At 46.1% G+C, this 12,816-nt stretch overlaps 1 long non-coding RNA gene across 1 annotated transcript; it reads right to left on the bottom strand.

Annotated features, from left to right (window-relative positions):
* Positions 1-7,675: 7,675 nt before the first annotated feature.
* Positions 7,676-11,651, bottom strand: LOC142566297 (uncharacterized). The gene is made up of 3 exons (XR_012825011.1): positions 11,578-11,651; positions 8,235-8,399; positions 7,676-8,164 (listed from the first exon to the last, which is right to left on the bottom strand). It is a non-coding gene; the product is annotated as an uncharacterized LOC142566297 (long non-coding RNA).
* Positions 11,652-12,816: the final 1,165 nt, after the last annotated feature.

Genomic DNA, 12,816 nt, shown 5'->3' with positions numbered 1-12,816 from the left:
CGGGTGCTGGCTCGCGGCGCGTGAAAAACGACGATGATGACGACGATGATGATGGCTTCATATTATAGCTCGTACCCACGCTGAGGGATTGGCCGAGAACTTTGTACTTTAACTTTTACTTAATGTTTTGAAGTATTACATATTCGATAAAAAAAGCGTTAAAACACATCTTCGCGTAATTGATTGTATTCAACCACAAACAGCATCGAAGACCATGGTGCTGCATGATCCTCTTCGGAGTTGTCGACTATAGTGACTACTGACATCTAGGAGAGAGAAATTCGACCGACGGTGAAAATGTGCAAGAACACTCATTTTTGTGAGGCAGTGAAACGCTTAGTGCCCGTAATTTCAATACGTTAGGTAAATGTGAAGCTATTTAAATAATTAGAAAAGAAGTTGCTCACCGTGGGGAGGGGGGCGGGGGGCTCCATATCCTAAGTAAATGAGGAACGGTTACCCTGTGGAATGCGCAGTTAAGCAATATGTATTAGCTATACATTTTCCTCTTTACATTAAATACACCACTAAAATACCATATTGCCCGTGCATTTCTCGTTGCAACAACGAAGTGCATTTATCCTGCATCAGCGAATATCTGTCTCGAATGCATTTCGATACTATTACATTTGCATCATTTATCGCTAAACACAACTATAATGAAGTATTGATGACATTTGACTCCCCTATCAAGTAATGTGTGATGGGGCATTGCCGAAAACGACAGAAACGGCCCTGAGAGACGCCGTTAGGTGGTGGCTGCAGATTAGGTTAGACCACCCTGTATGTTTTACTTTCGTGTGCGTAGAGCTGAAGGCTACGAATGTTTTGCATTCCGCCTCCATCCGAATGAGGCCGCCGTGCACGGAATTCGAACCCGTGACCTTGTGTATAGCACCGGAACACCGTGGACAGCGTTACACGTATCGATACGAGGCAACGAAAGGCGCGGAGGAAACAGCACTGCTGTGTTGAACACGCCCTCTGACTTTATTACGAGGCGCCGTGCATTGAACTCGCATGGAATAGAAATGCATACCGAGAGGAACGCACAATGCAACGGTCGCGCGACTGCCAATCGCGACTGTTGCGAAGGCGATAAACTGCGCGTGTAGCCAGCTTGACGGTAAAGAGGCCAATCAAAATTATTGCAGCAGCGTAATTTCCGCCTACAGCTCTACGCTAGATGTGTGCTGAGCAATGAAATCAGTAGAATAAATTTATAATGCAATAATAAACTATTTCGTAACTGCCCTGCAATGGAAATTTAGCGATAGCTGTAGATGACGTGCATCATCTATATTGGTCGAATATTGCTCATTGGGCACACGTAAAATTAAGTATATGTCTGCTTCACTTCAGAACCAAATAAAGCGGACGTGTAAGTTACAAGAGTTCTGAGCGGCAGAATAATTTCCGAATCAACTTGCGGTACTACTCTTTTCTGCGAACCCAGAAGAGTTGGGCGTTAGGAATGTCGCCGAGACCTTGAGATTTAATCAGGGTCACACATAATGCATCTGCAGTTGAGGCTATATTCTGATGCAAAATCACTACGCACTAATATTTGACAGCTTCATTTTGCGGGTGTTAGCTACAGCGCCGACAAGCGAGACCACGCTCACGCGTTCCCCGCACCGGCATCAAAACAATGGCAGTGGAAGAACGTTATTCAGGTGTTCTGTGGTGGAAGTGTCAAGGCTGTTTCACGTGCTGCGACAGGAGCGAGTAAAGTCAATGCAGTCGCCCGCGTCGCAATGCGATCTTTAGAGGGCTTATTTCACACGATTGCAATTTCAACAATGCGAAGCCCAGGGTGGCTTCCTGCCAGGTATTGTGGCAACTCCAGCATAATTTTGAAAATCTAATGACAAAAAAATTTCTGTTTTCCGACGTTATTCACCTTTCTTAAACTCGAGCAATATTGAGCTTGTTTTTTAATGTAACCCATTCCTTTGTAATTTAAGCCAAGCATTGGCCCAATCCTCAAAACAGGGTGGACGGATTACTTTTCTGTCTGTTTTAAAGCAACTTTAATGTCAACGGCATAGTGCATATTGCTCTGAGGGAAAGTGTTAAGCGTTGACAATATCTGTAAGCTCCTTTATGATATTTCTTCGTGAAAAACCGTGCAATAAAACTGTTTACCTGTGCAAGTTTCAGAATCCAAACACTATAAAATTTTTGACGAGATCACAATAAAATTTTAGGGAATGCGCAAGTGCGAATAGGTTCCAATACCGACTGAACAAACATGAGTGGTTTAGTAACCGGTTGTAGAGTGGAACAGCGACCGTAGCTGCTACCTCCTCAAGGTTATTTTAGGTTCCACGTACGTTTCTCCTACAGGCCATGGACCTGGCAAGCGATATTGTTAAGGTCATGTGTGATGTAATTGCAGTGTTAGCCTGTGCTTATTTTTTTTGTGTGTGTGTGTGATAAATGGCGGCCAACTCGGCGGAAGTGCGATTTCATTTGTACATGTACTTAGCATTCGTATGTATCTTATTAAAGGGAGACTGAAAGGTTTTCCAGAAAAAATGAATGAAGAGCAGTACGCCGTGGTTTTCAACCCTCTGAATTCGAATATCGCATCGAAATTGAGTGAAAGAAAGCGCAAACATATTTCATTTCGACGAAAAGTGCAGCAGCAGACACGCCCAGCTCGCGCGCCTCGTTTCCGCCTGTGATTGGTCGGGCGCCTCGTGACGTCAACGATGGTGTTCGTCCGGACCGACTGCTGCCGCTACACACGAAGCAGTGAGTACGTTTCCGGGCAAACAACTGTAGTGTTATGTTCTTGCATGCCTCCTCGTAGAACGTAAGCGGTGATGCGATCTTCAGCATTTGTGCGCTGCCCCAAAGCTGTCGGCAATCTACACAGACGGTTTAAACGTGGGAAACGTTTACCGGCTGTTGTAGCACGTGTAGTATAGAACCTTCATCAGCGCGCCATCCGCAGGCTACTCGAAACCGGCGGATTCCGTCGGCTACGTGAGATGGTCGGTTTCTTATGTGTGCGAGAGAAGGGGGAGTGCAGCGTCTTGGCGTGAGCAGGCTTTCCAACACATGCAAACTTTACGCTTGCACTGTGTTATGGTAGCTGCATGCAGGCTGTTTCACAACATACGTGCGAATAGAAAATTCGCGGCGCTTGGCGATGAAACCTGCGTCTAGGATGGGCGATAAACATGCACCTTCCGTTCAGCGTGCTAACTATTTTTTTAGGAGAACCCAAAGCACGCATTATTGATAAACTCCGGTAGTAATCGTCACTGAAGTGGTTAGAACACAACACTTGTTCTTGAGCGCTTGAAGTTTTTTCGCTTCACAGCAGCCTCCCACTTAGCTGAAAGCTTCTTGTCTCGCAGGAACTAATGGAACATCGGAACATCGTCGCGGCCGCTGGTGTTCGTGCAAGCGTAGGCTGCACAGAACGCCGGTATGATCGGCCTACAAGTTCAATTGATACTGCGCACGTCAAATACAACTCCTATATACACACAAATAAAGGAATGTAGGGTCGAGCGAAGCAGATTAGGACGGCACGCACGCAGAAATATGCCCGGTCAGGCACGGTCGCGGAGACTGCGAAGGAGCGGAACACCAGTGTTGACGTCACTAAGCCGCGGTTTCCGGTCTGCGCTCGCATCGTCAGCGTTAGCAGCAGCGCGCGGCGCTCAGCGGGGGTCGGAGCTACAGCGCAATTTTAACCGACGATTGCGTCGCTCCTAAGTGAAAAATCCCCCCCCCAAATTTTACCTTCATGGTTTATAAGGTTCCCACATCCGTATATGAGCGTCTTATTGAATTCGACAGACTCTTCAGCTTACCTTTAAGCGCATGTTCTTATCATGTTCTCATTGTTTTTCTTGGAGTGATGCGAGTTTTAAAAGAGATATATTGTACCACGGTCACTTATTCAACTTAGTGTTGAAATGTGCTAATTGGGGACATAGCAGGAAAATTGCCAGGTTAGCCAGCAGCATCGGCAAAAGTATGATGCAGATCCAATGCACTTGTTGCAATCGACATCAGGGTAAGCGTTCACGCAACGGTCAATAAAATTCAATAATACCAACTGCAATGGGTACAACTGATTTAATTTTCATCTTGTAGAACAAGGACTCCTATGCAATGTTTGCTCACGCACTTTGCAGGTCACAGCTATTATGCCATGCAATGTGTACATAGCTCACCAAACTCACTTTAACGTCAGTTCAATAATACTTGAACCGACCCGTAAGGCTGATTACTTATGAGCCTGGCTGAGTAGAACTTCGTCGAGTATGAGTCGGAGGAAACGCGGCTGAGCAGAAATTTATGTTATATCAGTCGTAACAAATCCGAAAATGCAGTGTCCTGTCCATAACAGCGTGTTTGCTGTGTGGTTGTTTGTACTGGAAGAAAAACCGGCCGGCTTAAGGGGACAGCGTAGGTCGTATTCCTGCCATGCATTTTAGGCTATGTTCGTGACCCTTTTTCTCGTGATCTGCTGGGGTTAGAACATTAACCTTGGTGGCATTGTAATCAGCAATGTTAAGTAGTGTTACTGAACCAGGATTATTATTTTTGAAAGATTAGTGTTTTTCTTTTGTTTTTTTTTTACTGGACCCACCACATTTTAGAGCCAAAATCTGCAGTAAATAGCCTGTAAATAAAAGTCCCTTACAATAATATTTATAATCCTGGTTCAGTAGACTCTCTGTAATGTTTGTTCAATATCTGTAAAATATTATCTCCCTAGCACTTCTGGTTATTGAAAAAAAGGGTCAAATGCAGCAAAATTTGGTGTTTTGAGATAATTGGCTTCGAAGTGGAAGAAAGAGCTTTATTGCAATATAGGACTATAGAAACAAATTCTGGCGCATTTTTTCAAGAGCCACCAGCCTGGTAGTCCCCTCCATCGTCGACATTTCTTTTCTGTGTTAGCTGCCTTGTTTTCCGGGCTTCCTTAGATACTAGTTGTGTAGCCCTCTCTGCAAAGTACAGTCGCCGCCGGTCAGCTTCGCGCAACCACTGGACTGTGAACCGTCCTGGAGAAACTCCCAATGACCTCAAAATGTCTGCTCGAGCAATGCTACAGTCATTAAAAGTTAGCACAGCATCAATTGTCGCTACTTTCAGCGTCTTGAGGCCAAGAAAGAGATTCTTCGGAGCGTGCTGTCAGACAACGTTGTTGAACTCCTCATTCGCGTTCTGAGTTTTTCCATGGAGACATTTCTGGAGAAGCTCAGGCTTTGAGAGCTGCTGAAACATCGGCGTTCCGCTTCAAGCGTTCTGCCGAGCGCGAACGCTTCGATGCAGACGCGTACGTGGAGGCCGCGGCGCCCACTCCTGGCTTGTGTTGCGGAGAATTGGCGTCGTCGGAGATCGACTTATGCCGGTTTCCGTGGAAGAGACGTTTTTCTATCACCTATTTGGCTTCGTTATTGCATTACCGTTTAATAACCAGCAGTATAAACAAATTCGACTGTCCGCGAAAACACGCCGAAGCACGAGCAAAACGCCGCGCGTTGCGAGTAATCCAGCTGCGTCTTAGGATTCGTTTGGCTAAGTGAAATATGCTAGCTATGTTTTCACTGTTGCCAGATGAGTGACAGGCATTCCGCTAAAGGTGACAAAAGTAGGCGTTGAATAAAAATGTTTCTTTCAGTTAAGGAGAGGTACAGATCCCGAGCATGTGTCAAAGGGGGCGTGGCTGGATGCTGCCTAGGTTTCGAAAAATGTTGATTTTGAGATAACTGTTTCGCTTGCGCGCAAATGAAACACTGGGCCATGTTAAGGAAAGAATAGAGATTTTAAATTACACAAAAACAAAAACTCGATTTTTTTTCGAAAACTGCCTACCCTGTTCCCTTATGGCCTTCAACGGCACCAGGTGTTTGCTTCACCGATGCTTGTCCTTCTGAGCGTGGCCGCTTGTAAAAATGGAGAAAGGAAGTTGCTCGTATTAGGTTCAATGCCAGAATAAGAAACTATGCATGCGTGTAATAAGTCGAGTGCCTTTAACATTAACGTTATCATACCTCATAACGACTTACCAGTACTCCTAAAGAAATTGTCCCATCATGTATAATAAAGAAAGTAAACTATTTCGTCAGTCAGAGTTCAATTTTAGAATGCTCCTCGCTCACTTCTTTACATATATAATATGGGACATATATGTTCACATGCGCACCAATATTCCAAACGCAGTTTTCTTGCAACTGCAAAAGAAATCTTATAAGTATAGGGAAATATCTCGCTTTGAAAGACTATTGAAAGGACTAGAGATGAATACTTTATGCCTTAAAAATAATAATTTTTAAAAAATTATTGCAATTTGAAAACCACTAAGCAAGAAAGACGACTGTGATAGAAACATAGTGTTTGATGGTTAACGAAAAAAACCGATAAAATTAACTAAACAAAAAATAAAGTGAGAAGTGCGTGATTTCCGTACGAATTTTGTCGGGTTAATTGCACTTATTGATAGGTGAATAACCCTACTTTACCAAGCAGCTGGACCTGGACCTAGGTTATTACCCAATCCGATAAAGCAGATTCTAGGCTGTTAATCATTGTATTACGAATTACCTATTAAGTAATGATGTTTGTCTTTTATATAAAGTAATTGGCACAAAGGAATCACACGGAAAAACGCACATACAGCGTTAACTTTTTTTTGTGCGTGGGATTTTCTACCAGCTGCTCGCATGTAACAAAGCTCAAAGTTTTGTCTCATGGCTCCGCTGACGCGACCGATGGTGTACCACGTTCCGGTGGAAAAAGGAAAAGAAGGAACGCTATGGTTGACAGTTACTTGTCGACACAGTGAGTGACGAGTGAAACAAGGCGACCGGGCACGTATGTAGGATCTGTATTTACATATTTTACTAGAGCGTCGGTGTAGCCGGCACGTGGATGCCGCGGTGGTGTACGCGGCCATGGAGGTCGCGTGGCGCGATGCGTGTCGCTAAGGCCGCCTTTGTCCGGTCCGCAACCAGGCTTCGGGAGTTTGGTTGGTTACGGATTTGAGAGCCGCCATAAGCGGCTCTCATCGCTCGCCGGTCCGCCAGGGAGGCCCCAGGATGCAGCCGTCAGAACACCCGTACCGCACGCGGTGGTCGTTGTGGCGGTGTAGTCGCAGTCGAGGGCATCCTGGTCCTCTCCCGGCGTCCGGAGGACTGGCCGGTCCCAGGCCAGGTGCAGGGAAGACACCACCCCTCCTCGGCGGACCGGCGATCGGCAAGGCCTCCCGTAACCTCCGCACGACGTGCTTGCCTCGTCTCTGGCCCTCTTGACTCGAGGCGACGCGCTGGTGCTCCGCTCCATGCCTGGGCGTTGACCTGATGTAGCCGTGCTGGCTTGCTTCTGGTTCCGATTCCTCGGCCGCTTGAGAGCACGGTCCCGCGCACTGGCTCGCGGCGCGTGAATTTCGGCCACCCCGTGGCGTCTTCCTCTTCGCTGTTCTTTTATCCTGGTCACTGCTCACATCTAGGACAGCGAACTGAGACGAACGTTGAGATTGTGTGTTCTTGTGGGATGCCTAAACTCTGAGCGTCCATAACGTGATGATGTAGCGTAAAAACTATTGGAAGATATTGAAAGCGTCGTTAACGGTGGCGCGACGTATTGCCGAGAGCAAAAGTTTGGGGAGCAGAGGTGGCGCATATTTTTCTTTCGTTTTCGCAGCCTAGGGATAAAGGCTAAAGACAAGTAGTATTGCTTGCGTGTCGCTTTTTGACTTGCATCATGCATTTCGACAATTTCACGTTGCACGGCTGGGCTAGAAGAAGGTAAGTAATTTTTTTTTTGCTGATGCCCTGGTCCCTAAACATTTGCTCTCGATTGTACGTGTTCCGTTGTCTGTTACTATAGGGTGTTGCGAATAGGGTCCGAAGATGTGGAATTCACTTTGCTCGTGGAGGAGTAAGCGAACGTTAGGCTAGGCTCGACATTCAGATCATTTGACAAACACGTTCATATTTACATATTTAGAAGAAAATTCAAAGTAATACAGAAGCATTTCATGATGAAGTTGTAGCCGCTGATCACTCCCGCCGTGCCCTGCGCTGATTACTTATGCCCTGCGCGGTCACTGTTCAGACACGTCGCATATCTGGCGCCAGGAGACCGATGACATCAGGTCCCACCAATCCGGAGGTTGGTTGCCCTCTCCCTGAAAAGGGAACCTTGCCGGAAACGCACGCACATCACTGGGAACAAAGAGGCAAAGGAGGGTAACGTACGCTGACTCCGATCGTACGCTGACTCCATGAAGCAGGAGACACATGGTGCGATTTTCCGTGCGATCTGTCGCACGGCGCGTCGTGTGCGACTTGCCGCATGCGGCGATTCGGGACACATGGTACGAATGACCGAGCGGCGGGTAGCTCCACCATGAACCGGCGCCCCTGCGTGGAAGTTCGGAATGCTGCATAACTTCGAACAGAAAGTGAAAGCAAACGTATTTGCACAGCTCTCTTGTTTGAAACCAACGATGACAATATAAACACGCCTATGGAAGCCCTGTAGACGTGTTTCCGCAAGGCCGCGTTAGCAGTAACGGCTCCTTTGTCAGCCGCCGATGGCTATAGGAGCCGGCAGGCATAGCTCGCTCTGCCATCGAATCCGACACCGGTGGCGCTTGTGACACGATCGCTTGCAGCTCGTATAACGAAGCGCCTATGTTAGTCGGCACAACATGTACACAGTTATCTCACGGTTAAATTGCAGCACATTTGATTTCGTTGGCGCCGACTGAAGCGAACGAGCATGCCAGGCGAGCTTGCGATCGCTGGGAGACTGTGTAGGCCTATCTCGCCGGCCGTCTATACGAGGCCGAGGGCCCATGCCGATGCGTCCGCAGGTCGTAATAAAGCGCCTAAATTCATCAGCACAATCAATGCCTGAACATTTATGTTTCTATTAAGTGAAAATACGGTTAGTTTTCTCGGTGCCAATAGTAGCGATGATTAAACACGCCAGTCAGGCGAGCCGCTTTGTATAGACGATTGCTGGCGCGTCTGCGCTTACCGCGTCCGATTAGAAATCACGCCAACGATTTACTATATCGCACAACGTTTTACAACATGCACTCTTTCGAGGCAACTTTATTCTATAAGTTCTTTCGTCTCAGAAACAAAGTGCAGCTTATTTATGTGCCACCGTCAGCGGCGAAAGAGGCCTTCGTTTAAACCAGGGAGAAAAAAAAAACAGACTTGATCGGAGCGGCGAGGCGCTCGCTCGCCGGCTCCGCCCCGTCGTTGTCTACGAAGTGGCCGTGACGTTCCCGCTACCGGCGCTGTCATTGGCTGCGGTCGCCCGACCGATGCGGCAGTCGCACGACAATAAGCGGGAGAGACAAGGTGCGATTTTGGGTGCGATCGGCTGTACGACCATTCGCATCGGCAACCGCACTCAACAGGTTCTCAACCAAATCCGCCGCACGCGGCGCCGAATCGCACGCCGCGCATGCGACCAACTTGCTGAATATTGTCGTGCGACGGCCGCATCGGTTGGGCGACCGCAGGCAATGACAGCGCCGGTATCGCGAACGTCACGGCCACGTCGTAGACCCGACGGGGCGACGGGGCGCTTCCTTATACGAGCTGCAAGCGATCGTGTCACAAGTGCCACCGGTGTCGGATTCGATGGCCGAGGCAGCTATGCCTGCCGGCTCCTATAGCCATCGGCGGCTGTCAAAGGAGCCGTTACTGCTAACGCGGCCTTGCGGAAACACGTCTACAGTGCTTCCATAGGCGTGTCTATATTGTCATCGTTGGTTTCAAACAAGAGAGCTGTGCAAATACGTTTGCTTTCACTTTCTGTTCGAAGTTATGCAGCATTCCGAACTTCCACGCAGGGGCACCGGTTCAGGGCGGAGCCACCCGCCGCTCGGTCATTCGTACCATGTGTCCCGAATCGCCGCATGCGGCAAGTCGCACACGACGCGCCGTGCGACAGATCGCACGGAAAATCGCACCATGTGTCTTCCGCTATATTCAGCAAGTTGGTCGCACGCGCGGCGGATTTGGTTGAGAACCTGTTGAGTGCGGTTGCCGATGCGAATGGTCGTACGGCCGATCGCACCCAAAATCGCACCATGTGTCTCCCGCTTGACTCCGTCTCCGGTGTGGACATGCCAATTAGGGCGGCTGACAGGTGTTGGCCGTATCGTTGCACTGGCCGCGTCTCCGGCGTAGACACTCGAATTAACGCGGCTGACAAGTAAGTAAGTAAAGTAAAGTAAGTAAATAAAGTAAAGTAAGTAAGTAAAGTAAGTAAGGTAAAGTAAGTAAGTAAAAGTAAGTAAGTAAGTAAAAGTAATTAAGTAAGTGAGTAAGTAAAGTAAAGTAAATTAAAGTAAGTAGTAAAGTAAGTAAGTAAAGTAAGTAAATAAGTTAAGTAAGTAAGTAAAGTATGTAAAGTAAGTAAAGTAAGTAAAGTAAAGTAAGTAAGTTTATTTTCCTCGTTCATCTGGAGGGTTTTCTGGCAAAAGGCTGCATGAGCAGCTTGACTATGTCCTGAAAATTCCTACAAGCAGTAGTACACGAGTGGTAATGAAATCAGACACACATACAATAGTTACAGTCAATAAAGAGAAAACATTCGCCAGTTATACATACATAGTCTAATAATCTATTGCACAAAAATTTAAACACTAAAATCGAAAATAGATTTTAACACTCAAATGGTCATACAAATGTTCAGAATTAAATAGGAATAATGAAGCAAAACATAAAAAAACATAAAGTCACATTTCAACAAAATATTTCCGCAGCTCAGCTTTGGTATACCCTATTGTGTGTTTATATGTGTTTGGCACAAGAGGCAGGTTGAAAGACAACATTTGTAATTTAGAGTGAGTGCGAAAACGTGGTATATTCCATGTATTAATAGTTCTTGTGTGTATGTTAGCATGACGCATGTCCAAAGATGCCAGAGTCGAATAAAAATCGGCAGTGGATGCCGTCGAAATATAAATTTTTTGTAACAACTTAAAGTGATACAAATGGTTGACCCGGACTATGTTTAGTGCTTCAAAAGCATACTTCGAGGTAGTTGTATTATCAATATCGGTGATTATTCCAACAATTTTCTTTGGCAGTACGAGAACCTTATTTATGTTAGTTGTCATCATTGTGGCCCATACTAAATTGCAGTAGTTAAGGTGAGAAAAAGAAGTGCGTTATAAACTTGTAATTTACATTTTAAAGGTAAAGTTTCACGACATCGCGACAGAACCCCGCAGACGGAAGAGAGCTTCTTGCAGACCAAGTCAGTATTGGCATCCCAGTTTAAATTACAGGAAAAATATGCTCCAAGTATCTTGTGCACTTCGACTATTTCTATTTGGTGATCTTCACAGTGAAGCATGCAATGCGGTACTATCGGTTTGTTTCGTGCGCGAAATATTATAGCCTTGGACTTTGTAGGATTAATTCTTAATGTATTCGTCCGTGACCACCTAGACAATTTAATCAGTAGGTCATTACACTTCGCCATTAAATCATTAAGATTAGGGCCTGAAAGAAGTAGTGTACTATCATCCGCGTATATAACAACATCAATTGAAAAATCTGTGCTTACATTATCCTTTATGTACAGGCGCCGACAAAAGTGGTATATTCCACGCAGTCCACGCTGCGGGAACCGGAGCAACGGCATACTAGAATCACTGGAAAAAAATGTCAGAGTACCGCATTCGTTTTCCCCGCGCCGCCGACGCGTGCATTGGCCCAACCGTACCACGTGACATTGGGGTGCCATATACCTTCCAAGCGCGGGCGGGCCGGCTGAGTTAGAGCGCAAGCAGCGCAGGTTCCCTACGTTTTTTGTGTTTCGATTGTCGCGCTCACATTTGACTGCAAGGAAATCATGCCTGGCTGCTGCGCTTTCGGATGCAGCAACCGAACCGAGTCTGGGAAGACTTTTTTCTAGATTCTGACTGGGAAAAATGACCGAGAGCGTCGTTCTACGTGGTTACACAGGATCGGCCGGTAGAACTTCAAGCCTATAAGAAACACCCGCGTGTGCGAGGTATAAGTACACCTTGCTTGTGCTTTTTTCACTGTTTTAGAAGATTTTAGAAGCCGTAATCTTTCATGCGAAAGGCACAAAGATTTCACAAAGCCACACTTTAGAGATGAACAAAGGGAGCATAGAAATAGTAAATGAAATTAAAGTATTAGGTACATACTTCTCTAGTACGCTAAACTGGGATCGACAAGTAGATTCTGTAGTACAAAAGCTTAGCCGTATAACAGGAATGCTGAACAAGAGCAGATATCGCCTACCAACATCCGTAAAAATATTAATTTACCACTCACTATTTGCATCACACATTAATTATACACACCTTGTGTGGGGCACAACAACTGAAACTAACCTCAGGAAAATACACTTACTGCAGAAAAAGATCGTACGTATCATTGCAAATGTGCCATATCACAGTCACAGTGAACACCTTTTTAAACAATACAACATACCTACAATCTACTCTCTATACAACCGCTCTCTCCTTCGTATATGGCACTCAAACTCAAACACGGAAAACAGCGTATTTAATGAAATTGCTTGTCTGCAAAGAAATACAGCTACCTATATCACCCGTCACGGAGAATATTGGTCTATACCCCCCTCAAGAACCAACTACGGTTTGCAAATGACGAAAAATAAATTACCCAGACTGCTTAATACATTACATGACGCTGGCATTGACATCATTAACATAACACGGTCAGAACTGTCGTTACTTATCAGAACCTTCTCCTAAATAATGAATCAGGCGTAATTTCTTTTTCACCTGTATTCACATGTGTGTCTTGT

This window comes from Dermacentor variabilis, unplaced genomic scaffold, assembly GCF_050947875.1.
Source record: "Dermacentor variabilis isolate Ectoservices unplaced genomic scaffold, ASM5094787v1 scaffold_12, whole genome shotgun sequence".
Classification (NCBI taxonomy): domain Eukaryota; kingdom Metazoa; phylum Arthropoda; class Arachnida; order Ixodida; family Ixodidae; genus Dermacentor; species Dermacentor variabilis.
This window is presented reverse-complemented; position numbering and strand designations above follow the sequence as displayed.